This window comes from Salvelinus fontinalis, chromosome 15 (genome assembly GCF_029448725.1).
Source record: "Salvelinus fontinalis isolate EN_2023a chromosome 15, ASM2944872v1, whole genome shotgun sequence".
NCBI lineage: Eukaryota > Metazoa > Chordata > Actinopteri > Salmoniformes > Salmonidae > Salvelinus > Salvelinus fontinalis.
Window position 1 is genome coordinate 21678635 of NC_074679.1, and position 23393 is coordinate 21702027.

The following is a 23393-nucleotide window of genomic DNA, read 5'->3' on the forward strand; positions in this document are numbered from 1 at the left end:
TCAGTCACGCTATGATATACAGGTGAGGACATGCACCAAACAATATTCCCCAGCTCAGCTCAACACAGTCATGTGTTTTCTGTCATAATATTATGGTGTCGATCTTTTTGAAACGTAAAGTCGTGTATGATACCATATAGTCAAGGGCAGCTCAATGTCAAAAAGCAGAAACAACAACGACAGACCTACTCACATCTTAGTGCAGAATGAAGACCAATGTTAAAATTTGCTTTATGTCCTAAGGGCTCAATACATTTATTAGGCCTATATTAATCATTGCTATTAATGATTACTAGTAATTACATTGGCACAAGGCTTTCGCTAGTCGTGTCTATAGACTATCTTACAACATAATGCATTATCACATTTATTAAATACAGTATCTCTCTGCCTCTTTAACACACACACACACACACACACACACACACACACACACACACACACACACACACACACACACACACACACACACACACACACACACACACACACACACACACACACACACACACACACACACACATGGTGTGAGGCCCCCCTAATGGAAGACACACTAAAGTTGAGATCTTTCAAAGAAATGTGTTTCATTATTACATAAAAGTATCCCGTAGCGTCAGAGAATAGTTGTGGGAAAGGGTGCTGATTGAGAACAGTTTCTACAGAATGTGATGCTCTGCCTGCTTTGTTCTGTATCACTAAGCCATTGTCTGGGGATTCTTTTAAACTACTTGGAGATCCCTTCTCAATGGGCCTAAAGATAAGATATAGTTGTATTCGAAATGAATCAAAATTCTCACATTCCCAACACGGCAAGACGCCCAATCTTTCACTCCACAGACCGGGGGACACCAAGCCCCTGCCGATGTGCTTGGAAATCCAAGGGCAGAGAGGAAGTTTGTCTCCCTGCCAGATAGGACACCAGTTCACCTTCTGAACACGTAAAGGGTGCATTTATTCTCCAGTCCCTCTCACAAATCGTACTTTAAACACCAGTGATCTGCGAATAAACAAAGGCAGTAAACAATGGAGTCGAGGCTATGCCCACAATATAGGAAGTGTACATGCACAACCAAATTGCAGGAGTGTAAACTTTGAATAGGACGTCACAGCTCAGTAAATTTACACAGACATTACATTTCGTTCTCTTGTTTTTAGACATAATGCTAAGCTGTTTTTTTTACAGCACACTGATCGATATCTTGGTAAAATAATACTTTTTTTTTTAAACTAGCGGGGCACTGAAATCTTTGCTTTGTGCTAAAGTCAACAGTGGCAGAGTTTGAGCTCAAATAAATGCCGTGATGTCTCCAGCCCTTTGCAGTAGCTGAAGGCGAGGTTCCACAATGGGCTCCGGTAGCTTGCCAATAAGCATCGACTGTATTGCACAGGTATGGACATTTGATTTGATTCTATATTTCCTACATTTATTTCAATTCAATCGTTTTGTGATACGAGTTATTTATTTGGGATAGGCAAGATGAGAATTGAGCGTTGGCTCAAATCCTGGGCTCACGAGAAAGGTCCTCGAGCAAGCGGGATTGGATTCTATGACAACGGAGTTCAAATCTTCAAAAAGGCTGAGGTGATTTGCAAGTTCTGTGATAGAGGTGGCCTCAGTGTCTTTAAATGGCGTGGCAGAGAGCTATTACAGCTGATAGATATCATTGATGTCATCAGAGGAGCACTTGCTCCATTGCGTATGGAACTCAGTTTTACACCATCAAACCCTGCGGCTACAACATTGAAATGTTAGCTTTCGGTTGGTTTATAGCCTATCCATTTTGAGGGTTCTGCTGTGTGCCTCCGGTTTTCATTTATCAATTGGGTTTGCAATTTTCTATTGGCTTTCTTTTGGGGATGTTTTAAACATAATTTTACACACGCTGCTTGAGAATATATCAAACACTTTAATCAATAGGCCTATGTGGAATTCTAAATGTCACAATTTTTTTTATTCCATTAATTAGCTATCATAAATTATCCTCATTCTTTTCACCATCTCATTGGTATCCATTTACAATTGGTTAAGGACTTCTAATGATAATCTATGGCTAATAATAATAATAAGAAGAAGAAAACAAGGCTTCATTTATTTCTGTTTAATAATCTTACTGTATAAAAAAATTTGCCATTGTGTTTAGAAAATAGTAGTAATAAAAGTTGTAATGTTGAGATAAAACCGCATAATGCGCCCTAAAAACACTGGGGACAGTTTTTCAATAATTAATTCCCCTCCAATCTCGCTCTCACAAGGAGCAAGAGCCCTCGAAAATACCTATTACCCATTATTAAATGAGCGTATGCCGAAACTCTTCATTTGATGGAGGGGATAACCCCAGTCAAGCCTCCTCCAGAGTGGAGTGAAATGGGAATGGCCTTTTGGAACCCTGGTTCAAAGGTAACCGGCCTCAATCTATACTGGAGAACCATTTTACCAAACGTACACGAGCGTTTACGCCACTGACATCAGTCTCCTAGGCCTACATAATACAATTTAGTTACCTGAGATACATGGCATGGCGGAACCTTCATTATTGTGTAGGACCATATATAAAGGCCTACCTCTGAAAATTTGTTTTCGCTCAAATAGGAAAATGGGCAATAGAGATAATGTGCAGATGCCCTGGCCAGGTGGACGCACGCACGCGTCCACACAAACACACACAGCAAAAAGGGTTTCAAATGTCAGCAGAGAGAGATGCCTCTGCTAAGGTCATGGGCGCACCATCAGTAGCAACCTCTTCACGGTTGTTATAGCAACAAGATGAGCGATGGTACAGCTTAAATTGGTAACCCAATTTAATTACAGTTCTTACCGGTCTTCCTATTTGCATATTTCTATATTAGGAACCAATGGCACTTCTCCAGCCTGAAACCTAGTCTGGAATTCTTGGAACAAGTTGTGGTCAAACTTGGATGAAATTCCTCCTGCAGTGATCACGACTGGTTTTGTCCATTCATGCTCCCCTCTAGAGTCTGAGGCTGGATTTGCTGAAAGCTTATCTGTCCTTATGTTTGCTTTTCTATTGCACGAGCTTTGGAACAAAACTGGGATAAGGTTTCTCATAACACTGGGATAAATCGATATTAGGCCTACAAGCATCAAAACAAATGTCCAGGTTTGAAACAGGTTGGAAATAGGTTTTTATTTTTAAAACATATATTGTTTTCCAAGGGTATTGTTTTTGATCATCTAAATTGCCAAAGTTCAAGTTATTACTGGAATCAGAATTGCATCAGTTGAATAAAGAAATTTAATTTCTAGCAGTAAATACACATAGTCTCATAGGCATATAGGCATACATTAACACCTGTGTTTTGATGGGTTTCCAACTCTGGCCCTATATTCCATTTGAAAGCACTAGTAGCCTAAGCTCACATTCACCCACCAGGGCCTGGAACACCCAAGTAGAACGGTCTCCCGGGTGATATCGGGACACCGGTCTAACAAGCTGTAATTCTGTTTCAGCCTATTGCAGGGGTGGGACCGTCCACATACCCCGACTTAACTCCTCTTTCACGCGAAATACTCCTAATCCCATATCTTAGCAAGGGAAACTGCTATCCCACAGTATATTAAAGGACAACAAAGTCAAAACTCAAAGCCACCCATGGTTTCTCAGCAGTCAGTTCCTCTCATGATTTACGCTCATCGTGTCCACCCATCTCGCTTCAATTATCATTGACATTAGTGGCCATTTTCTCAATTAGGCAAGTTGACACTTTGCATGAATACTTTTCAATGCTATTTAAATAAGTGTATACGCTTAGGAGACATTACACCTAGGCCTATACATTTATATAGGCCTGCAATTAATTTAGCTAAATAGATTCATACAAAAAAAGGCAACATAGGTTGTCTGCTACTGGCGGCAAACCTATTTTTCCACTGGGAGTAAATAATCATATTTTTGTTTTTATTATGTTTATGATGATGATGATTATTGTTATTACTATTATTGTTGTTGTTATTATTATTATCCATGTAGACTATTGATATGATTACGCCTTTGAAATGGATGATCAAATTAAATTGGTGATCAAATATGAGGCAATGTTTATATGACCCTCTCTCAAACAGCCCCTTATTTACCCCTTATTCGCAGGTATACCCCTTTTATAAATATCAGTGGCTAACTGGTAAATTGGGAGAGGTGGGGGTGTTGTTAAGGTCCAATGCATCCATTTTATCTCATTATTAAATCATTTCAGGGTAACAAAGTACCTTACTGTGATTGTTTTCATTTAAAATAGTCAAAAAGAAACAACAATAGGTTGTTAGCAAAGAACAATTTCTAAACCAAGGATTTTGCTAAGACTGTCTGGAAGTGATCCGAGTGGGGAGCTAGCTGTTATTAGCAGAGACGTTTGGAACTCTCTTTCTTATTGGTCTATTAACTAATTTATCACCTGGTGATGTCACCAGGCAGGTCAAAACTCCATCCCACCAAAACAGGCAAATATTTCAGGCGGTCTTCTCCAACAGCTCCAACACTAAAAGGGGATTATCATTATTTTCACAATATCACAGTATTATTCCAGTCTCATTGTGTGGAAATATATATAAAACACTGTCAAATCACGTTTTTGACTGCACTGGGCCTTTAAACCATGGGGGCAGTTTGCAGTTCAAATTAGGGAGGTGTTAAACAATGGAAGTGTAATGAATTTACCTGCAAAAAATCAGAGAATCATTCACACAGACCCAATACTTGTATTTTGGTTACAGGGTTTGCGAAATTGCAGGATTCGTGAGTAGGTCTTTAGGTGGCTTTTATTTTCCATGTTTTTTACCCCCAACCCCTTTCAGATATATGAAAAGGTTGGTATATAAATGCAGGCATGGTAAATTAGTGGGATTTTGGTCTGTGTATGAAAGTGATATATACACTGAACAAAAGTATAAACATAACATGTAAAGTGTTGGGCCCATGTTTCATGAGCTGAAAATCCCAGAAATGTTCCATACACACAAAAAGCTTATTTCTCAAAAAATGTGTCCACAAATTTGTTTACATCCCTGCTAGTGAGCGTTTCTCCTTTGCCAAGATAATCCATCCACCTGACAGGTGTGACATATCAAGAAGTTGATTAAACAGCATGATCATTCTACAGGTGCACCTTGTGCTGGGAACAATAAAAGGCCACTTTAAAATGTGCAGGTTTGTCACACAACACAATGCCACAGATGTCTCAAGTTTTGAGGGAGTGTGCAATTGGCATGCTGACTGCAGGAATGTCCACCAGAGCTGTTGCCAGATAATTTAATGTTAATTAATGTACCAGAAGCTGCATCAAACGTTGTTTTAAAGAACTTAGCAGTACGTACAACTGGCCTCATAAAAGCAGACGACGTGTAACCATGCCAGCCCAGGACGTCCACATCCGGCTTTATCACCTGTGTGATCGTCTGAGGGAGGGGTGGTGCGCTGAGTAATAAAGCCCTTTCATGGGGAAAAACTCATTATGATTGGCTGGGCCTGGCTGCCAAGTGGGTGGGCCTATGCCCTCCAAGGCCCACCCATGGCTGCACCCCTGCCCAGTCATGTGAAATCCATAGATTAGGACCTCATTTACTTATTTCAATTGACTGATTTCCTGATATAAACTGTAACTCAGTAATATCTTTGAAATTGTTGGATGTTGTGTTTATATTTTTGTTCAGTATAACAAGTATTTTATAAGACCAAGAGGCACATACGAAAAATAAGCATTCAATATTGATTAAGGTAGATAATAGATTTTTTGAGAACTACAGATAACAAAACTAATTGATTTACTGATTCTTACTAATAAGACTTTTGAGTAGCATAATTTGGCCATTTTAATATATGGGGCAAAACTAGGTGTCAGACAACAATTTCTGTTTTTCTTTTCATTTAAATATATAAGTGAAAATATATCAAGTTAAAAAGAACTTGCACTTTTTCTTACAATATTTCTAATTTGGTATGATATTCAAAGTAAAAAACGGAAAAGGATACCTTATATACAGTAGGCTACCTTTTATAAATTTGAATGCATGGCCAGGTTTTCCCTTACAAATTCACAGGTTCATTGGGCATCTGTCTATATGCTTTGATGTGCCTATTCAAATCATTTTTACCAATATTTTCAATGAATTTCACAATTATTAATATCGGAAGTCATAAATACTGAAAAAAAATATTGGTTCCATGTTTTATAAGCTGAAATAAAAGATCCCAGAAATGTTCCATATGCACAAAAAGCTTAATTTTTGTTTACATCCCTGTAGGTGAGCATTTCTCCTTTGCCAAAATAATGACCAGAATGACGTCACCTTCCTCAGGGTCCACACCTGACAGGTGTGGCATATCAAGAAGTTGATTAAACAGCATGGTCATTACACAGGTGAACCTTGTGCTGGGGACAATAAAAATAAACTAAAATGAATAGGTTTGTCACACAACACGATGCCACAGATGTCTTGAGGGAGCGTGCAATTGGCATGCTGACTGCAGGAATGTCCACCAAATCAAATCAAAAAAGTAACACAATAACAGGTTAGAGGTCATTTGTACATGTAGGTAGGGGTGAAGTGACTATGCATAGATAATAAACAGCGAGTAGCAGCAGTGTACAAAACAAATGGGGGTGTTCAATGTAATAGTCCGGTGGCCATTTGATTAATTGTTCAGCAGTCTTATGGCTTGAGGGTAGAAGCTGTTAAGGAACATTTTGGTCCTAGACTTGGCACTCCGGTACCACTTGCTGTGCGGTAGCAGAAAAAACAGTCTATGACTTGGGTGACGGAGTCTCTGACAATCTTATGGGTTTTCCTCTGACCGCCTATTATACAGGTCCTGGATTGCAGGAAGCTTGGCCCCAGTAATGTACTGGGCTGTACGCACTACCCATTGTAGCGCCTTACGGTCAGATGCCGAGCAGTTGCCATAACAGGCTGAGATGCAACCTGTCAGGATGCGCTCGATGGTGCAGCTGTAGAACCTTTTGAGGATCTGGGGACCCATGCCAAATCTTTTCAGTTTCCTGAGGGGGAAAATGTTTTGTTGTGCCCTCTTCCCGAATGTCTTAGTGTGTTTGGACCATGACAGATCGTTGGTGCTGTGGACACCAAGGAACTTGAAACTCTCTTGAAACTTGAAACCAGAGTTGTTGCCAGAGAATTGAATGTCAATTTCTCTACCTTAAGCGGCCTCCAATGTCGTTTTAGAGAATTTGTCAGTACGTCCAACCGGCCTCACAACCGCAGACCACCTGTAACCAAGCCAGCCCAGGACCTCCACATCCAGCTTCTTCACCTGCGGGGTTGTCTGAGACCAGCCACCCGACAGCTGATAAAACTGAGGAGCATTTCTGTTTGTAATAAAGCCCTTTTGTTGGGTTAAAACTAATTCTGATTGGCTGGTCCTGGCTCCGCAGTAGCCAGGCCCAGCCACGTCTCTTCTATACCTCTGTCTCTATAGGCTGCACACGTCTCTCCTATACCTCTGTCTCTATAGGCTGCACACGTCTCTCCTATACCTCTGTCTCTACAGGCTGCACACGTCTCTCCTATACCTCTGTCTCTATAGGCTGCACACGTCTCTCCTATACCTCTGTCTCTACAGGCTGCACACGTCTCTCCTATACACACCTTCCTCCCAGACACACCTCTTAACTCTACACACCTCTTTCCCATACACAAGAGAATGTCTTACATATGAACAGACATATCGGAAGAAAAATATATAGAAACAGTTTTGAGAAAACAACTCCTATTTGAAGTATAGGTAGCACTATACATTACAGCTGGCTTCTTATTTATTGATATTCTCAGAAGATACATTCCAGACATCATTTCGGATTTGACCAAGCAGAGCAGAGCAGGTAGTGGTCAGAGGGTCAGTATAAATACCTGTCACGATAGGAAAAGGAGGAGGGGGACAGGGTGACTGTGATGTGTCTGCACCTCTCTAACACGGCAGTGTGACATTTCAGACCAGGGATTCCACTCACCCTGAGCCAGGCTGCATGGTCCCCCCCCCCCCACACACACACACACAGGGCTGTGCTGGCATCACAGGGAGGCCAGTCAACAATGCCCATTGACTGCCTGGAGGCAGCAGCTTACGGGACAACCACTGACCTGAAGACAACCTATTCTTAGTCCCCTGCTGCTTTTGTTTCACTCAGAGTGGATGGATTGTTGGTGCTTGTCCTACAGTACGCATTGTAGGTTGTCATGGTGAGGAGAGATATTAACCTAAATTTACCAAAGAGTCATCTGAAAATATACGCAGTAATGTGGATACGAAGTAATCAGCAATACAGAATGCACAGCCTTGTGGATAAACAGGATTAAGTGAGAAATAAGAACACAAATGTACAAGTGGTGTTGATTCTTATTGAATAAAGCAGAAGAACATGAAATTGGGAGGACAGGTAAGGCCTTTGTCTCTGGAGGAGAGAACAGTGAAGAGAGGCTCAGACATGCTAGGATGGAAGATTAGCTTCTCAAAGAGATACATGAAGCTCAGGAAGCCCACGGCAAGATAATACATGTGTTCAACCATGCAGCAAGACACTGTATTAAATCAAGATTAGAGAAGTCCAAAATATGAATCTAGGTATTACCGGGATTGAAATGGAGAAGTTATGCATGTGTGTTGTGCTGTTTAAGTGCTTCTATAGCCTTTTTCTGTAACGTGTATATAGAATTTGGCAGTCACATTTCTCTATGGGATTGATGCAAGTGTTTGAGAGGGAACCATGTTGGAAAGCCACCATAACACATTATTTCATTCAGCTGTGGTAAAGAGATTTCTTCTCAGTTATCATTGATTGATCCGACATGATTCCTTTATTCCCCCTGAAGCCTGAAAACCTTAGAGTGGGGTTTTAAACTCAGACTGGCATAACTGATGGATATCTAGCTGAAGGTTTCTCTGCCTTGGACTCAGGACTTGTATTTCCTTTTCCTGTGGCCATCCAGTGCAGACATTCACAGGAATGGCTGCTAAGCTCTCTCCTCACCCACCTCCAATCCTAGGGAGCTGAGGCCTGAGCCCACAGGCCAGTCAAAGCGAAGGACATACAACTCATTAAAAGTTAATGAAACCTATAAACGCAGTGCGCCAGCGATTCATTTAAACCCCAAAGCAATCTCCTCTTTCAGCAAAGGCAAACAAGCCCGTGTGCCCCCCCAACGCTCTACTCTGAATAACAAACTACGTAATATTTTCTTCTGTATAAGTTCCCTATGCAGACATGTTCAGTGTGATAGGCTATCTTACAATGGGACTTGTCCAATTTATTGAACGCGGGGAAAGAGTGTTCTGCAGGGGTGAATTCTGTAATCTGCTTCCAAGTTGAATTTAATACCTTTACTTTACACTGCCTCAGCTTGTCAGGGAGGCTGACATATATGCCATTTCAACATTCATGAGAATCAATGACATTCAAATAATGTGCTCATTTTAATACCTTACGAGTGAGAAAAAAAATCATTGTTAAATCCTGTATTTGTTCTCCTTCATGGTATAACAGTACAGAGGACTGCTCCTGATCTGTGCATTGTTTACCATCCATAGGCTATTTCAACCCTTTAAAGCAACCCACCCCTCTCAGTCTTGTCCAGGGAAGCCCTCATCTAATAATATTTCAACTCAATTTAATAACAACCAATTGACACCAATAACATGTCAAAGTGTGTAAAGATAAGTGTCAATTGAAAACTAAGCGTAGAACAATAACCACCCACTTTAACATGACCTCCCACGGCCCATAGAGGTATCCTCCAAGGATTCAAATTAAATTCCCTCCATGTGTAGCAGCACTGTCAGCCATTTAATGAATTCTCATACCATGACTTGAGTTAAATGAATCCCCAATTGAATCCCATATAAATGGCTGTGTCGTTTATCATGTACAGGCTGATGCTCAACTGAAGGGTCCTGGAAAGCTGGTTGGTGGCTATAGAGCAGTTGAGCAGATTACCATTAAAGACAAGATCTGTACGTTTCCTCTAACAGAGTATTCCCCTGATACACACGATTTAACCCATCGCCTGTTCACGGCTGTCTGTGAAATAGTCTGGAGTGGGGTTTAATATCCTGATGAAGAAGTCACCCATCCAGATGTATGTGTCATGATCGGATACCTTTCTTTTCCTATGTGCTGTAGCGGCAAGTATTCAACTGTTTATACCAAAGACACATACAAAATATTATTTCTGGTTTCTTCAATGTATTGGTGTAACACACCATTGACATTTTTTTCTGAAAAATATTGTTTCCGGTTACAGTAGCGGTGTGTTTGGGATTGTCTGAGGTTTCAGAGACTGTTGCGTTACTATAATGGTGCAAATTTCAGGTGGGGTCATACTTAAAATGAACACTGAGTCAGTAAGCTGACGTAGACCACTGGGCAGATTGATGATTGTCAGTGATGTGTTTATGAAAGGTAGTTTGTAAAGGACTAATCCATACAAATGCTACAGCATCGTGTGGGACAGTGCTAATGAGTTGAGGATGGAAATGCATACCAGCCTCTCACAGAGGTTTCAATAACGGTGTGTTTTGGTTTTCATGATTAGACAAACTACAAGATCAACTCATACAATTCTACTGTCATAGTCAGGGTGGCGTCGTATGGCGTTTGCACCGTAAAACAGGACATTTCTGATGGTGGAGGAGTTAAGTAGGACTGAATAGGAACAGTTGTCTGGTTTGTTGTCTCTGGCATTAGAAACCAAGCGTAGTTAGCAAACAGATATAGCAGTGTCACAGATCCAAAATGTTTCATATATAGTTGCTAAGTAAGCAGTGATTTGGGAGGATTTTGTGGGTGACAGAAGGTTCTAAGGTCACTTTGGCTGTTCTGACGGAGGTTCCAGACTCTATATCCCATTCCACCAAATGTCTGACCAGATATGTTTTATTGCGGCATCTGCAAACTCTGTCAATTTTCTGCCAAGCCTGAGTCATGTACCTATCATCATCATCATAGAAAAAAATAAACAAGAAACTTTTCAAATCACCCCCATACCACCAAATCCTGGACAGAAGTTGGTCCATCACTATTCATACCATTGTACTGCCATTACAACAACTAAACACATCATTTGTGTTTCTGAAATCCATCCTGTATGTATCCAATACCAAATGTCTGGCGACTGAAAGCCTATACGTAGCGAGCGGGGGTGCATAATTGCTAGGAAACATTTGACTGAACATTTGGTGATAAAACGCAGTGGTCGCCCCGCCCTCCCCCGCAGCTTAAAACTAATTAATTCAGGATCCTGACATAAACTCTCCAATCCTTTGACAGCTTGGAGCTGAAATAAAAATGCTAGTTCTCCTGGGAACGGCAGGAGATAGCCGGCTCTTTTCTGGACTGTTTGCTCACTGGCCCTGAGAGCAATCTTCTTCAGTCAGAATGAAATGCAAGGACACAAACAATGTACCACGGAGAGAATGGGAGATGGGGAATGAACAGTTTGGACTATTTGCTCAGCAGAAGGGCAGTCACAATGGCTGGCCGATGGCTTTCCCATGCATCAAGCCTCTTAGTCTTAGGCCTCCCTTTGTTGCCGGGTTTTTCGCCCTGGCCAGATAAGAGCCCAGCTGCCCTATACTTTTAATTCCCATTGTACACCGTACTGTATCGTCATTTATCTGCCTACATACTGCCTGCCATGATGTTGCTGTCTAATTGAACGGGTTATCGCCTGTGCATCTCGGTGGCTAAGGATCACCTTAGCTTGTGCTGCCGTTTAAGGCTTGAATCCCTTTCTCTTCAGTAAACAGCGGAGAGGTGGTTAGGGTGGAGGAATAATGTCTGACCCCTCTTCTCTCCAGAAAGGAGGCAGCACAAGTCAAGCACAGGATATGATAATGATACCCATTCACAGTTCCTTCATACTGCATATGTATAGTTCATATGGAGCAGGGCTCACCATGAAGGAAATGCAGCTCAAAAACACAACTAAGACACAGGGAGGAGCCACCAAAGTGAAATAGACATTTCAACATTGTTTTTCAGTCTCAGACGTTGACAGAGATGTCCTTTAGGCTCCTATGCTGCTGAATACTGCAGACGGCCCTTGAGAGAGCGATCAGATGCAGTCATTAAATTACCTAATGCCAACTCAAGTTAGAACCAAATAAAGCAAGTAGCCGCCCTGACTGAGACCAGGATCCATGTTGTGGTCTTTGTTTCAGTTTGTTAGTTTGTGTTTGCGTTTACATAAAAAACGTCTTATATCATACACACACACACTCAAATACACACCCATCCCCCACCTTAAAGGCTGTAATGTCACAGGGCCCTGTGGGTGGTCAGATCCAGATGCTGAGAGGATGGTGGTGGAACATGTTGCCGTTAATTCAAAGTTACAATGAACATTGTGAGGTTGCTGCCATTTTGTAGGTAATTCCTGTCATTGACTTGTCAATTTATATTATGCATTTTATACATGGATTATAATTCAGAAGGACAGCATGTGAGCCTTATTATCCCAGTGTAAGAATGGGCAATTACAAGCTGGTCATGTTTCAAAGAGATGTGCTAATACATGCTCCGAATGAACTCTGGAACACGATGGAAGTGGAGCTGAATATCCAAAGAGGGAGCAATTTTATGTCAATGATTTTACAAAAGAGATCAAATATAAAATATAGATCAAATGCAGCTGGGATATTAGCAAAGAGAAAATCTTCTTTAAGGAACAATAAGTGCTTGTTTTGGTTGAGAGTGAGCAGCTTGACAGTTTGTTGTGCCTCTGAACGCTTGGTGAGCATGTCAGAGCTCAGGTATGGGAGGAGAAATACGTTTCTTACTGGGCTGTGTGAGCGGAGCGGCAGCAGCCTGTGGGGTGGGTGGTGCCGGGCTTGGCAGCCCTCTCAGCTTCACGCTCCAATGACCCTGAAATAAAGCTATGTTCAAGGCATTTTAACACTGCTTAAGGTTGTCAGTGGCCGTGTAATTTATGACTTCTGAGAACATCAGTTTTGGGTTCCGTACAACACACAATCTCCCAGCATTCAAACATGGAGAAAGAGCCAGTGAGTCATACAAGATGAAATGTACAAAACTCCTCCAATTACCTCAAGCACTGTCGACCTCTAGCTCACCGTGCTGTTGTCTTGTGTGTCAGAGAGCACTCGGAGGACTCGCACAGAGTTTATGTTATGATGCTTCAGGCCTTCTGACATGTACTGGGTTCAAGGTGGTCTTTTGTCACCTGTGCGGTTGTCTAAAGCCATGAGGCTATATTTACAGCCGTGAAATATCAGACCCTGCAGCTCCTAGTGGATGGCCAGAGGCAGAATTCATTGTCATTGGCTTCTCCTTTGACAACCCAGAGCAGAGAATGTTAGCTTCTGCGGAAGTCGAATGAGGTGATGCACTTTGCATTGATTGTATTTAAAAATGCATGTTTTATTGGCAATATTAGTTTGCCATTGTATGGGAAATGCAATCAAATGTAAATATGTAGTTCTCTTCAAATAAGTATATACTTTCAAGGACATTATTTGCCTTTTTTTCTTAAATTGCAGCTTGTGGTGGATTGAATTAACAGCTGATTCAACAATGTACTTTATGTCAACGTTCACTCACAATTTGATAACCACTAGAACATTATGTTGAATTAAATTGCAGAACAAGATATTGATAAATAGCCCTTTTCTATTTTCTTAAATAAACCATATCTCACATAGTAAGACATTAATTTAAGCTCTCCTCACGATACGTTGATTTGATCAACTGAAAGACTTTGTACAATATAACACCATTTTTACTTGTTTTTATGAAGCATCTTACAAACCTATAAAGCTAGAATCTGTTGTTGAAACAATAACAAAGCAGACACCCTGCTTCTGTTTTGGGAAGAAGCTGAGTTTTGATGGGATATGACAGTTGAAATAAGCTCATGAGGCATTCGTAAGTTATATTCTTCAAAAATCAATGGGTATATATCACTAATGTTTAAGTCCAAAAATGAATGCAGCAACTAAGGATTCTAGCTCCTATAAGGAAAATGTACAATTATGTACTACAATTAAAACTTTTAGGAGAACTACAAGTTGTCCTTGTATATTATACAATTTAGAGGCAAATAGATACATAATGAAATGCCTTCATAATGAAATTACTTCACTGTGTGGATAATATTACACATCCTCTGTAGGACTACATACTATTTACTTTTGCCAGAGCTATAGAAAATGAACAAGAACATTATTCCCCACGGAAGAATGTCAAACGAAAAGTAAAGCATTTCTTAGCGTTCTATAAATGCAATGATTTATTTCTGGAATTTTTGTGAGATAGTTACGAGCTTTTTATAGGATATTGAGAATAATTAAAGTCAATATACTGATCCATTTGTCAACAATTTGTCTGTGGGTTTCATAAAGTTACTATTTCAATTACATGACATTTTACTATAATTATGTAACTGTATTGTTTTTCTTGAATTCTATAAATAGAAAATTAAGACCAAATTGATTAAATTAGTAGAACATAATTGAAAAATAATTTAATATGTCTTGGAGTTGTGTTAACAGAGAGAAAATCAGCAATTTTTCTTCCTCAGCATGTAGGGTCATAATATAATTTGTATATCCCAAAATGGCACATAATTCTGAGATATCCCAAAATGGCACATAATTCTGAGATATCCCAAAATGGCACATAATTCTGAGATATCCCAAAATGGCACATAATTCTGAGATATCCCAAAATGGCACATAATTCTGAGATATCCCAAAATGGCACATAATTCTGAGATATCCCAAAATGGCACATAATTCTGAGACATCCCAAAATGGCACATAATTCTGAGATATCCCAAAATGGCACATAATTCTGAGATATCCCAAAATGGTACATAATTCTGAGATATCCCAAAATGGCACATAATTCTGAGATATCCCAAAATGGAGGTGATGTTGACTGAGTAATTGACAAAAGAGCAACATACATACATCCCTCAATTTCTAAAAGGAGGACAGTTGTTAATCTAAGATTTGTTGTTGTATTCAAGTTATTTTTCCTTTCCCCGGTTGCAGAGATCTTATTTTTCTATTTATTTATACAGACAAATGACCATATATTATATAAATGGGAAACTTGCATATTTTATGACTGCAATTTTATTTTAGATCATGATCAATATTCTATATTTGTTTTATGCCAGTGTGCCTATTGTGTGGCACTTGTTTTGTGGTATTTCTGAGTATATGTTTATACTGTGGCTCTGCATTGGGTCCGCTAAACACATTGAGTACTCAGCACAAGCAGCCCACTGACCATGCCGTTCACATCACTACCTTTCTTACTATGTGGAGGTGTCTTTGACACACGTGAATGTGACGGGCAAGTTGGCTAAACATTCCTGGGTGTTCCCCATTCTCCTCTCTATACCTGCCTACCACTACCCACACTGAGCTGCTTTAGTTCTGTCTCTGTCTCCCACAATGCAAAGTTGACTTTCTCACAGGGAATATAACAATTTGTTTTTTTTTGTGACAATATCAAAGCTAATGTTAAAAGTTGTATGCATGTATATGTTGTGTTATTACCAAAATATTAGGATAGACATGGGTATAAAACAGCATTAAGAAGTCAAATGTGTATTTAAAAAAATAATATTTCACCTTTATTTAACCAGGTAGGCCAGTTGAGAACAAGTTCTCATTTGTATAATATGTGAGATTTCTCTTTGCAATAGCCTATATACTGTATGTTCTTAACTGTGACTGGATAAAATGTTATGCTTTGGGAATTCAATGTCGCCATCCCATGCTTATCGGCACATCCAGCCTATTTGAGTGGTTTTGAAATGCTGGGTCTCTGAGGACGGATCACAGCAGAGCTATAACCACACATCAAATAAAGAAGGGAAAATGGTTTATGGAGCTTCTCTCTTTCTCTCTGTCTAACAGGTCTCTGCTGGGGAGGGCTCCATGGCTGTGCCGTCGGAGAGGTGCCTTCGGAGAGAGGATGGATAGGGAGGAGAGGAGGCCTCAACGTAAGGAGGGATAACGAGTAGAGGAGGCCATAATGATACATAGGAGGAGAGTACTGGTTCGGACAGAAGAAGCAGATGGATCTGACTGCCACACACATTGTCCCTTCAGTCGTGGGCTGTGCTGTGACCGCCCCATGGCACCCGCAAGGTATGTCAGCCATGTTTACCAAGCTATCCATCTCCTACCTGCCCTTCTGGAACAGGAACCTTTGTTTGAACCATACAGTCGTTAAGCCATCCTTTGACTCGGCTTAACCCAGTTTATTTCCTGGTGGGTGAAGCAGCTACGAATTTATTGCCACCTTAGTTTTGACTTTTTTTTTTACAATGCTAATGTATTTAGATGACTCAAAGAAGAGTGGCTGATTGTGGTCAGGAAAGGTGGTGAGTTATAGAGAGGGGCAGCAATTGTCCTTATCATGGGTAGCCAGGATTAGCAAATAAACTGGTCATGGAAGACAACACACACGTACTGGGAGGATTTCAACTCCATGACGTTCAGACATGCCTGTTATAAACAAGCACATGGTTCAAGGGTATGAAATTGAAAAGAAAATGGCTAACAACATAAGACAAACAATATGGATAAGAGGATCTGAAAGGATGGAAGCAATTATGTTCAAGTCATTAGAGCTAATAAATGGATAAATATTATTGCGGCTGTTTACCAATTGCTTTTGAATGTTGTATCAGTGATGAAGTGAGTTGAGGCAAGGAGAAATTGGGATGTGAGGGGATGTTGTAAAAGCTTTTCAGTCAAGGCAACAACATCAGTTGTTACTCTTACCTGAATGAATCAACTTGACCTAATTGTTAATGGAACAAAGAAGGTGACATTTTCTGAGTGAGATTCTGGCATGAAAACTCTTTATCTCTAGTTTCTCTACTGCTGTGTGCCAAGCACTTTTAGTCCCAGCTTCACACTGTTCCTTGAAACACAAACCTCTCTACTTCTCTACTGCTGTGTGCCAAGCACTTTTAGTCCCAGCGTCACACTGTTCCTTGAAACACAAACCTCTCTACTTCTCTACTGCTGTGTACCAAGCACTTTTAGTCCCAGCTTCACACTGTTCCTTGAAACACAAACCTCTCTACTTCTCTACTGCTGTGTACCAAGCACTTTTAGTCCCAGCTTCACACTGTTCCTTGAAACACAATCCTCTCTACTTCTCTACTGCTGTGTGCCAAGCACTTTTAGTCCCAGCTTCACACTGTTCCTTGAAACACAATCCTCTCTACTTCTCTACTGCTGTGTACCAAGCACTTTTAGTCCCAGCTTCACACTGTTCATTGAAACACAAACCTCTCTACTTCTCTACTGCTGTGTACCAAGCACTTTTAGTCCCAGCTTCACACTGTTCCTTAAAACACAAACCTCCATTTATCTCTCACTTTTCCTCACTTGGAGAGAGCAGATATCTCTGAATCGTTAATGATTGACTCGTAGTTTGCAAAATACCCTACATATGGCAGCCACTTTGTTCACTTACGTTTCACTATATTTTCAGCCATACACCCTTGAGCTTCCATAAGCCTCTTCAACTCTCATACAGTATTATTGGATTTGGGGGTTGGGGTGGGTGGACCGTGACAAACTCTCTTTAGAAAACCATCGGCAAGTTCAGGAAAATGGGAGATAAGAGCTGTCGCTGGCCCTTTTAGTGGGTTATAAGAATGAGGCTGTGTACACTTAATTCTCCTGTAAGATAAATGTGGCCTTTCTGAAAGCTAGTTCATGCTTCACCTTTCTGCCATAAAGCCCACTTTGACAGGCATGAAATGAGCCCTGGACTTCTCATTCACATCATGAACTAGGGAGCAAACCAAGAATATGGTACTTTAATGAACCATGGGTGGGTAAAACAGGATCAAACTTTAAATGACTTGTTCTGTTCATGGTTATCATTTCAGGGACCATGTTGGACAAAAAGAGAGGTGGTCCTGATTAGATTCGATCAAAATACAAATTTATTGGGAAATGTCAAGCTCTCGTTCTTATCACCACACCATTTCTGACACTATATGACATATTGAAAGCTCAGTGATATGCTATAATGGGTGAAGTCTTGTGCTGTTGTATATTTGAGGAAAGCAGTGTTGCAGATGTTTTTCTGAGAGATGTATCCAATGGCAAAGGTGTTTTATTGGGATTAACTCTTTGTGTTATTTTGGCTTTATCCTCCACAGATGGAGACGGCCTTTGACTTATGTGTGGAATGGGACCAATGGGATCATTGCAGTCCTGCCTATGGCCTTCTCCCCGCATCACCACAGATCCACAGACACATAAAGGCACTTTCCTCTCTGAGTGCATGTCTACCTGGCTACGTCTGCTTCTGACCTGTCTGCATCTATGAAATATCAAAGCTTGTGTCAGGCAGCGCTGAATAGGGACAAAAAAGAGGCACCATTAATGATTAACTGTTCTAAAAGTCCTGGCTTTTTTATTCCCATGGTTCCCGGGTTATCTTGCGGCCATGTGACTTGCTCGCAGTGTTTTTCAAGCAGATTGGGGGAAAGCTAGTGAGCAAACACAGGTGCTTTGGACTGGAGTCGCAGACGCTGTCAGGGACAACCACAAACAAGAGCAGCAATGCCTGGCTAAATGAGAGCCCATCCCCTTACTTACTCCCTGGCTAGCTTAGCTTTGTCACTGACTGCAGTGGTTGGAGATACTCACCACAGTCCAAGCCCAATGTCCTCCTAGTGTTCCACAACTTTTCCCATTCTCCAAAGAAACAAACAAATTAAATGTGAGGATTGGAGCCCCCTTGGCATTCGCTCTGGTTTCGAGTATAGAGGGAGAGCAAACAAATGAATGGTGTTCCATTTCTCCCTTTCTAAAACAAACCAAATGTGGTTTTCCTAAAGTGGGGCAATTCCAGTGACCCTGGTGTCAAACAGGGTTCAACACTCCGGTACTTGAGAAGCGTAGTGGGAAATGAGAGAGAGATATTCAGAAAGGTGCTATGCAGGAAGACAATCTGATTCTCAGAAAATGGAGTGGTTGATTTGATTGTTTCATGAATGTTTCATGACAGGAGGATGCCGAATAAATCATGAATACATAAAAGCATCTTTTCTGTCAACAAAGTATACTTTTTCCTTGTTCTGATTTGATTGAGTTCTGAAAATGTTCTTGAGTTGTTTTCAAGGTTCTATAAACACAGTCTGGGCACTTAACCCTTTTCTTTTCAATAACGTCTGTCCCTTTGTAAAATGACTGAGAGCGCTCTGTAGCACAACTTTGATAACACAATCATATGATATGTTGGCGTTATCTGAACACGGCTTCCTGGCAGCGAGATAAATTAACAGCATGATAACGTGAACAAAAGTCTGGTTCTGATTGGTTGGTCTATGAATAGAAAAAATGCAGAATGGAAAGTCTCCACAATAAGGGCAATTCATTAGATTTGTAATTTTCTACAATCTACATGACCAGGGTCAGACGGACAGCTTTTGTTTCAGTCAAATATTTATTTGTGTGTTAGCAGGTCTTTCGGTTCTTACCCTGCAATTACAGTGAGCCTGTAAAGCTGAGATGATAAAATTGTTTAAAAACAAACACTCCAAATCAACAGGAGAGGAAATGAAGCTGGAGAGAGTTAGGGTAGGGAGGGGGGGGGGGGGGGGGAGAGAGAGAGAGAGAGAGAGAATGAGCTGGAGGTCAAAACTAGTTTCCTCTGAGGCCAGCAGTACCTTTGGAACTCTACGATCTAGCTGACTTTTTGAGCCCAATTCTCTGAGTTTGTGTGTGTGTGTCTGTGTGTGTGTCTGTGTGTGTGTGTGTGTGTGTGTGTGTGTGTGTGTGTGTGTGTGTGTGTGTGTGTGTGTGTGTGTGTGTGTGTGTGTGTGTGTGTACACAATCCAGGGACTCACTCAAAGCTGTGTTTGCTCTCCTCCTGAAACTGATTGAAGAAATATTGGGGTCCTGATGTAGAATATTGGAAATGTAAAATTATAAAAACACTATCTATAATTTAAAGTATACATTTTTAAGAAATATGTTTTCTACCTTTTATTGCCTGAAATTCTTTGCAATTGTAGCTACTACCTGCCATTTTCAATTTGCTAAAATGTTGAAAAAGAAGATGGACAGTTGAAAGAATAGCAGTATGTTTCACTTCTTGTAAGCTTTCTTTGTGGACATGCTGTCCAGGCCTCAATAGAAACGAACTAAAGAGACCCATCTGATCAGCTCAACTCATGTCATGCAGTAGATCCCTGTGGGGATTTAATGTGAGGTGATTGTGAACAGTCTGATCTGAGGAGTTACAAATTGTTGCCAAGTCATTGTACTACTGTCAAAGTTGTCTAGTCTATTGTTGGACGAAACTCGGCTCAATCAAATAACTATTTCCAGTAATGAGGTAAGAAGATGAAAGCTCATTGAACATGCTCAAAGGCCCTTTTGATGTCGCAGGCACAATGGTAAAATTTGAAAAGAGCAAAGTGTGCTCTAAGCTGCAATGCACTGCATTAACCCCTAGTCTTTTGTCAGGCCTACACTTTCAATTAAGGAATATTCCATTCTATGGAAAATGTAATTCATGAATGATATGCTCTTTGAAAAGAAAGCTTACCACCAATGTACTTGACTCCTCTCTAGAAAAGGTGATCAAGGGATGGATAGTGTTGACTTTTATTTAAAGGAAATATGCTTTAGTTTGCTATATAATGAAATCACTTTCCCACAAATGCATTGACATATTTCACATGAAGACCTTAAATTCCACAAATGAACTTTTAACAAGGCACACCTGTTAATTGAAATGCATTCCAGGTGACTACCTCATGAAGCTGGCTGAGAGAATGCCAAGAGTGTGCAAAGCTGTCATCAAGGCAAATGGTGGCTACTTTGAAGAATCTAAAATCTAAATTAGATTTTGATTTGTTTAACACTTTTTGGTTACTAAGATTCCATGTGTTATTTCATAGTTTTGATGTCTTCACTATTATTCTACAATGTAGAAAATAGTAAAGCTATAGAAAAAGACGGTGTGTCCAAACTTTTGACTGGTACTGTAGATACAGTGCCTTCAGAAAGTATTAAGACCCCTTGACTTTTTCCATATTTTGTTACGTTACAGCCTTATTCTAATAATAAAAAAAAAAGTCATCATCAATCTACACACAATACCCCATAATGACAAAGCAAAAACAGGTTTTTAGAAATATTTGCTAATTGATAAAAAAACAAACAGAAATATGACATTTACATAAGTATTTACTTCTTATGGCTGAAGGGGCAGTATTGAGTAGCTTGGATGAAAGGTGCCCATTGTAAACGGCCAGCTCCTCAGTCTCAGTTGCTAATATATGCATATTATTATTAGTATTGGATAGAAAACACTCTAAAGTTTATAATACTGTTTGAATTAAGTCTGTGAGATTAACAGAACTCATATGGCAGGCAAAAACCTGAGAAGTTCCACTTCCTGTTTGGATTTTTTCTGGGGGTGCCATATTTTCAACCAAGCTCTTATTGAACATAAAGAGAGATATGGATGGGTTTTCACTTCCTACGGCTTCCACTAGATGTCAACAGTCAATATAACTCTAATTTGAAGGGGATTCGAAGGAGACAGGAATGAGTAATCAATTCCATGAGGTGCCCACGCATTGAACTGGCGCGTTCCTTCTCTGCATTGAAGTCGATTTAATTCTCCGGTTGGAACGTTATTCAAGATGTATGTTAACAACATTCTTAAGATTGATTCAGTACATCGTTTGACATGTTTCTACTGACTGTTACGGAATGTTTGGACATTTCGTCACGTTATAGTTGTCGCGCTTTGAGACTTTGGTTAGGGTATTTGGTAAACAATTCGAAAGTAGCTAATTTGACATAAATAACGGACATGAACGAACAAATCAAGCATTTATTGTGGACCTGGGATTCCTAGGACTGCATTCTGATGAATTCATCAAAGGTAAGGAAACATTTATCATGTATTTTCTGGTTTCTGTTGAGTCCAACATGGCGGCTAATTTGGCTAATCATCTGAGCTCCGTCTCAGATTATTGCATGGTTTATATTTCCGTAAAGTTTTTTTGAAATCTGACACAGCGGTTGCATTAAGGAGAGGTATATCTATAATTCTATGTGTATTGCTTGTACTATCATTTATATTTATGTTGAATATTTCTGTTGAAACGATGTGGCTATGCAAAGTCACTTGATGTTTTTGCAACTAGTGAATCTAACGCCTCAATGTAAACTCAGATTTTTTTATATAAATATGAACTTAATCAAACAAAACATGCATGTATTGTGTAACATGAAGTCCTATGAGTGTCATCTGATGAAAATAATCGAAAGGTTAGTGATTAATTTTATCTCTTTTTTGTGAAAGCTATCTTTAGCTGGAAAAATGGCTGTGGTTATTGTGGTTTTGTGGTGACCTAACGTAATCGTTTGTAGTGCTTTCGCTGAAAGCCTATTCGAAATCGGACACATTGGTGGGATTAACAACAAGATTACCTTTAAAATTATATAAGACACATGAATGTCTGAGGAATTTTAATTATGAGATTTATGTTTTTTGAATTTGGCGCCCTGCACTTCGACTGGCTGTTGTCATATCGATCCTGTTAACAGGACTGCAGCCATAAGAAGTTTTTAAGACCATTTACTCAGTACTTTGTTGAAGCACCTTTGGCAGCGATTACAGCATAGAGTCTTATTTGGTATGACGCTACAAGCTTGGCACACCTGTATTTGGGAAGTTGATGCACAGCTATTTTCAGGTCTCTCCAGAGATGTTCGATCGTGTTCAAGCCCGGGCTCGGCTCGGCCACTCAAAGACATTCAGAGACTTGTCCCGAAGCCCCTTCTGCGTTGTCTTGGCTGTGAGCTTAGGGAAGGTGTTGGAAGGTGAACCTTGGTCCCAGTCTGAGGTCCTGAGCGCTCTGGAGCAGGTTTTCATCAAGGATGTCTCTGTACTTTGCTCCGTTCAACTTTGCCTCGATTCTGAATAGTCTCCCAGTCCCTGCTGCTGAAAAACATCCCCACAGCATGATTCTGCCACCACCATGCTTAACCGTAGGGATGGTGCCAGGTTTCCTCCAGATATGACGCTTGGCATTCAGGCCAAAGAGTTAAATCTTGGTTTCATCAGACCAGAGAATCTTGTTACTCATGGTCTGAGAGTTTTTACGTGCCTTTTGACAAACCGCAAGCGGGCTGTCATGTGCCTTTATGTTGCCACCTCCAATGAGCAGTCAACCAATTGAAAGGGGGAAGGCTTGTCATGGGTCACTGCAGGGCCAATCTCTCCACATCAGGTATCTGCAGACTTCTCTCCAGACATGAAGAGCAATTAAACATACCTATTTTTGTTTAAAAGATTAGGTTGCAGGGTTTGACCCACACAGAATATATACAATG

General features: G+C 40.4%; 1 long non-coding RNA gene across 1 annotated transcript; it reads left to right on the forward strand.

Annotated features, from left to right (window-relative positions):
• The first annotated feature begins 1092 nt into the window (after positions 1–1092).
• LOC129811541 (uncharacterized) lies at positions 1093–19076 on the forward strand. The gene is made up of 3 exons (XR_008752896.1): positions 1093–1388; positions 15915–16148; positions 18188–19076. It is a non-coding gene; the product is annotated as an uncharacterized LOC129811541 (long non-coding RNA).
• Positions 19077–23393: the final 4317 nt, after the last annotated feature.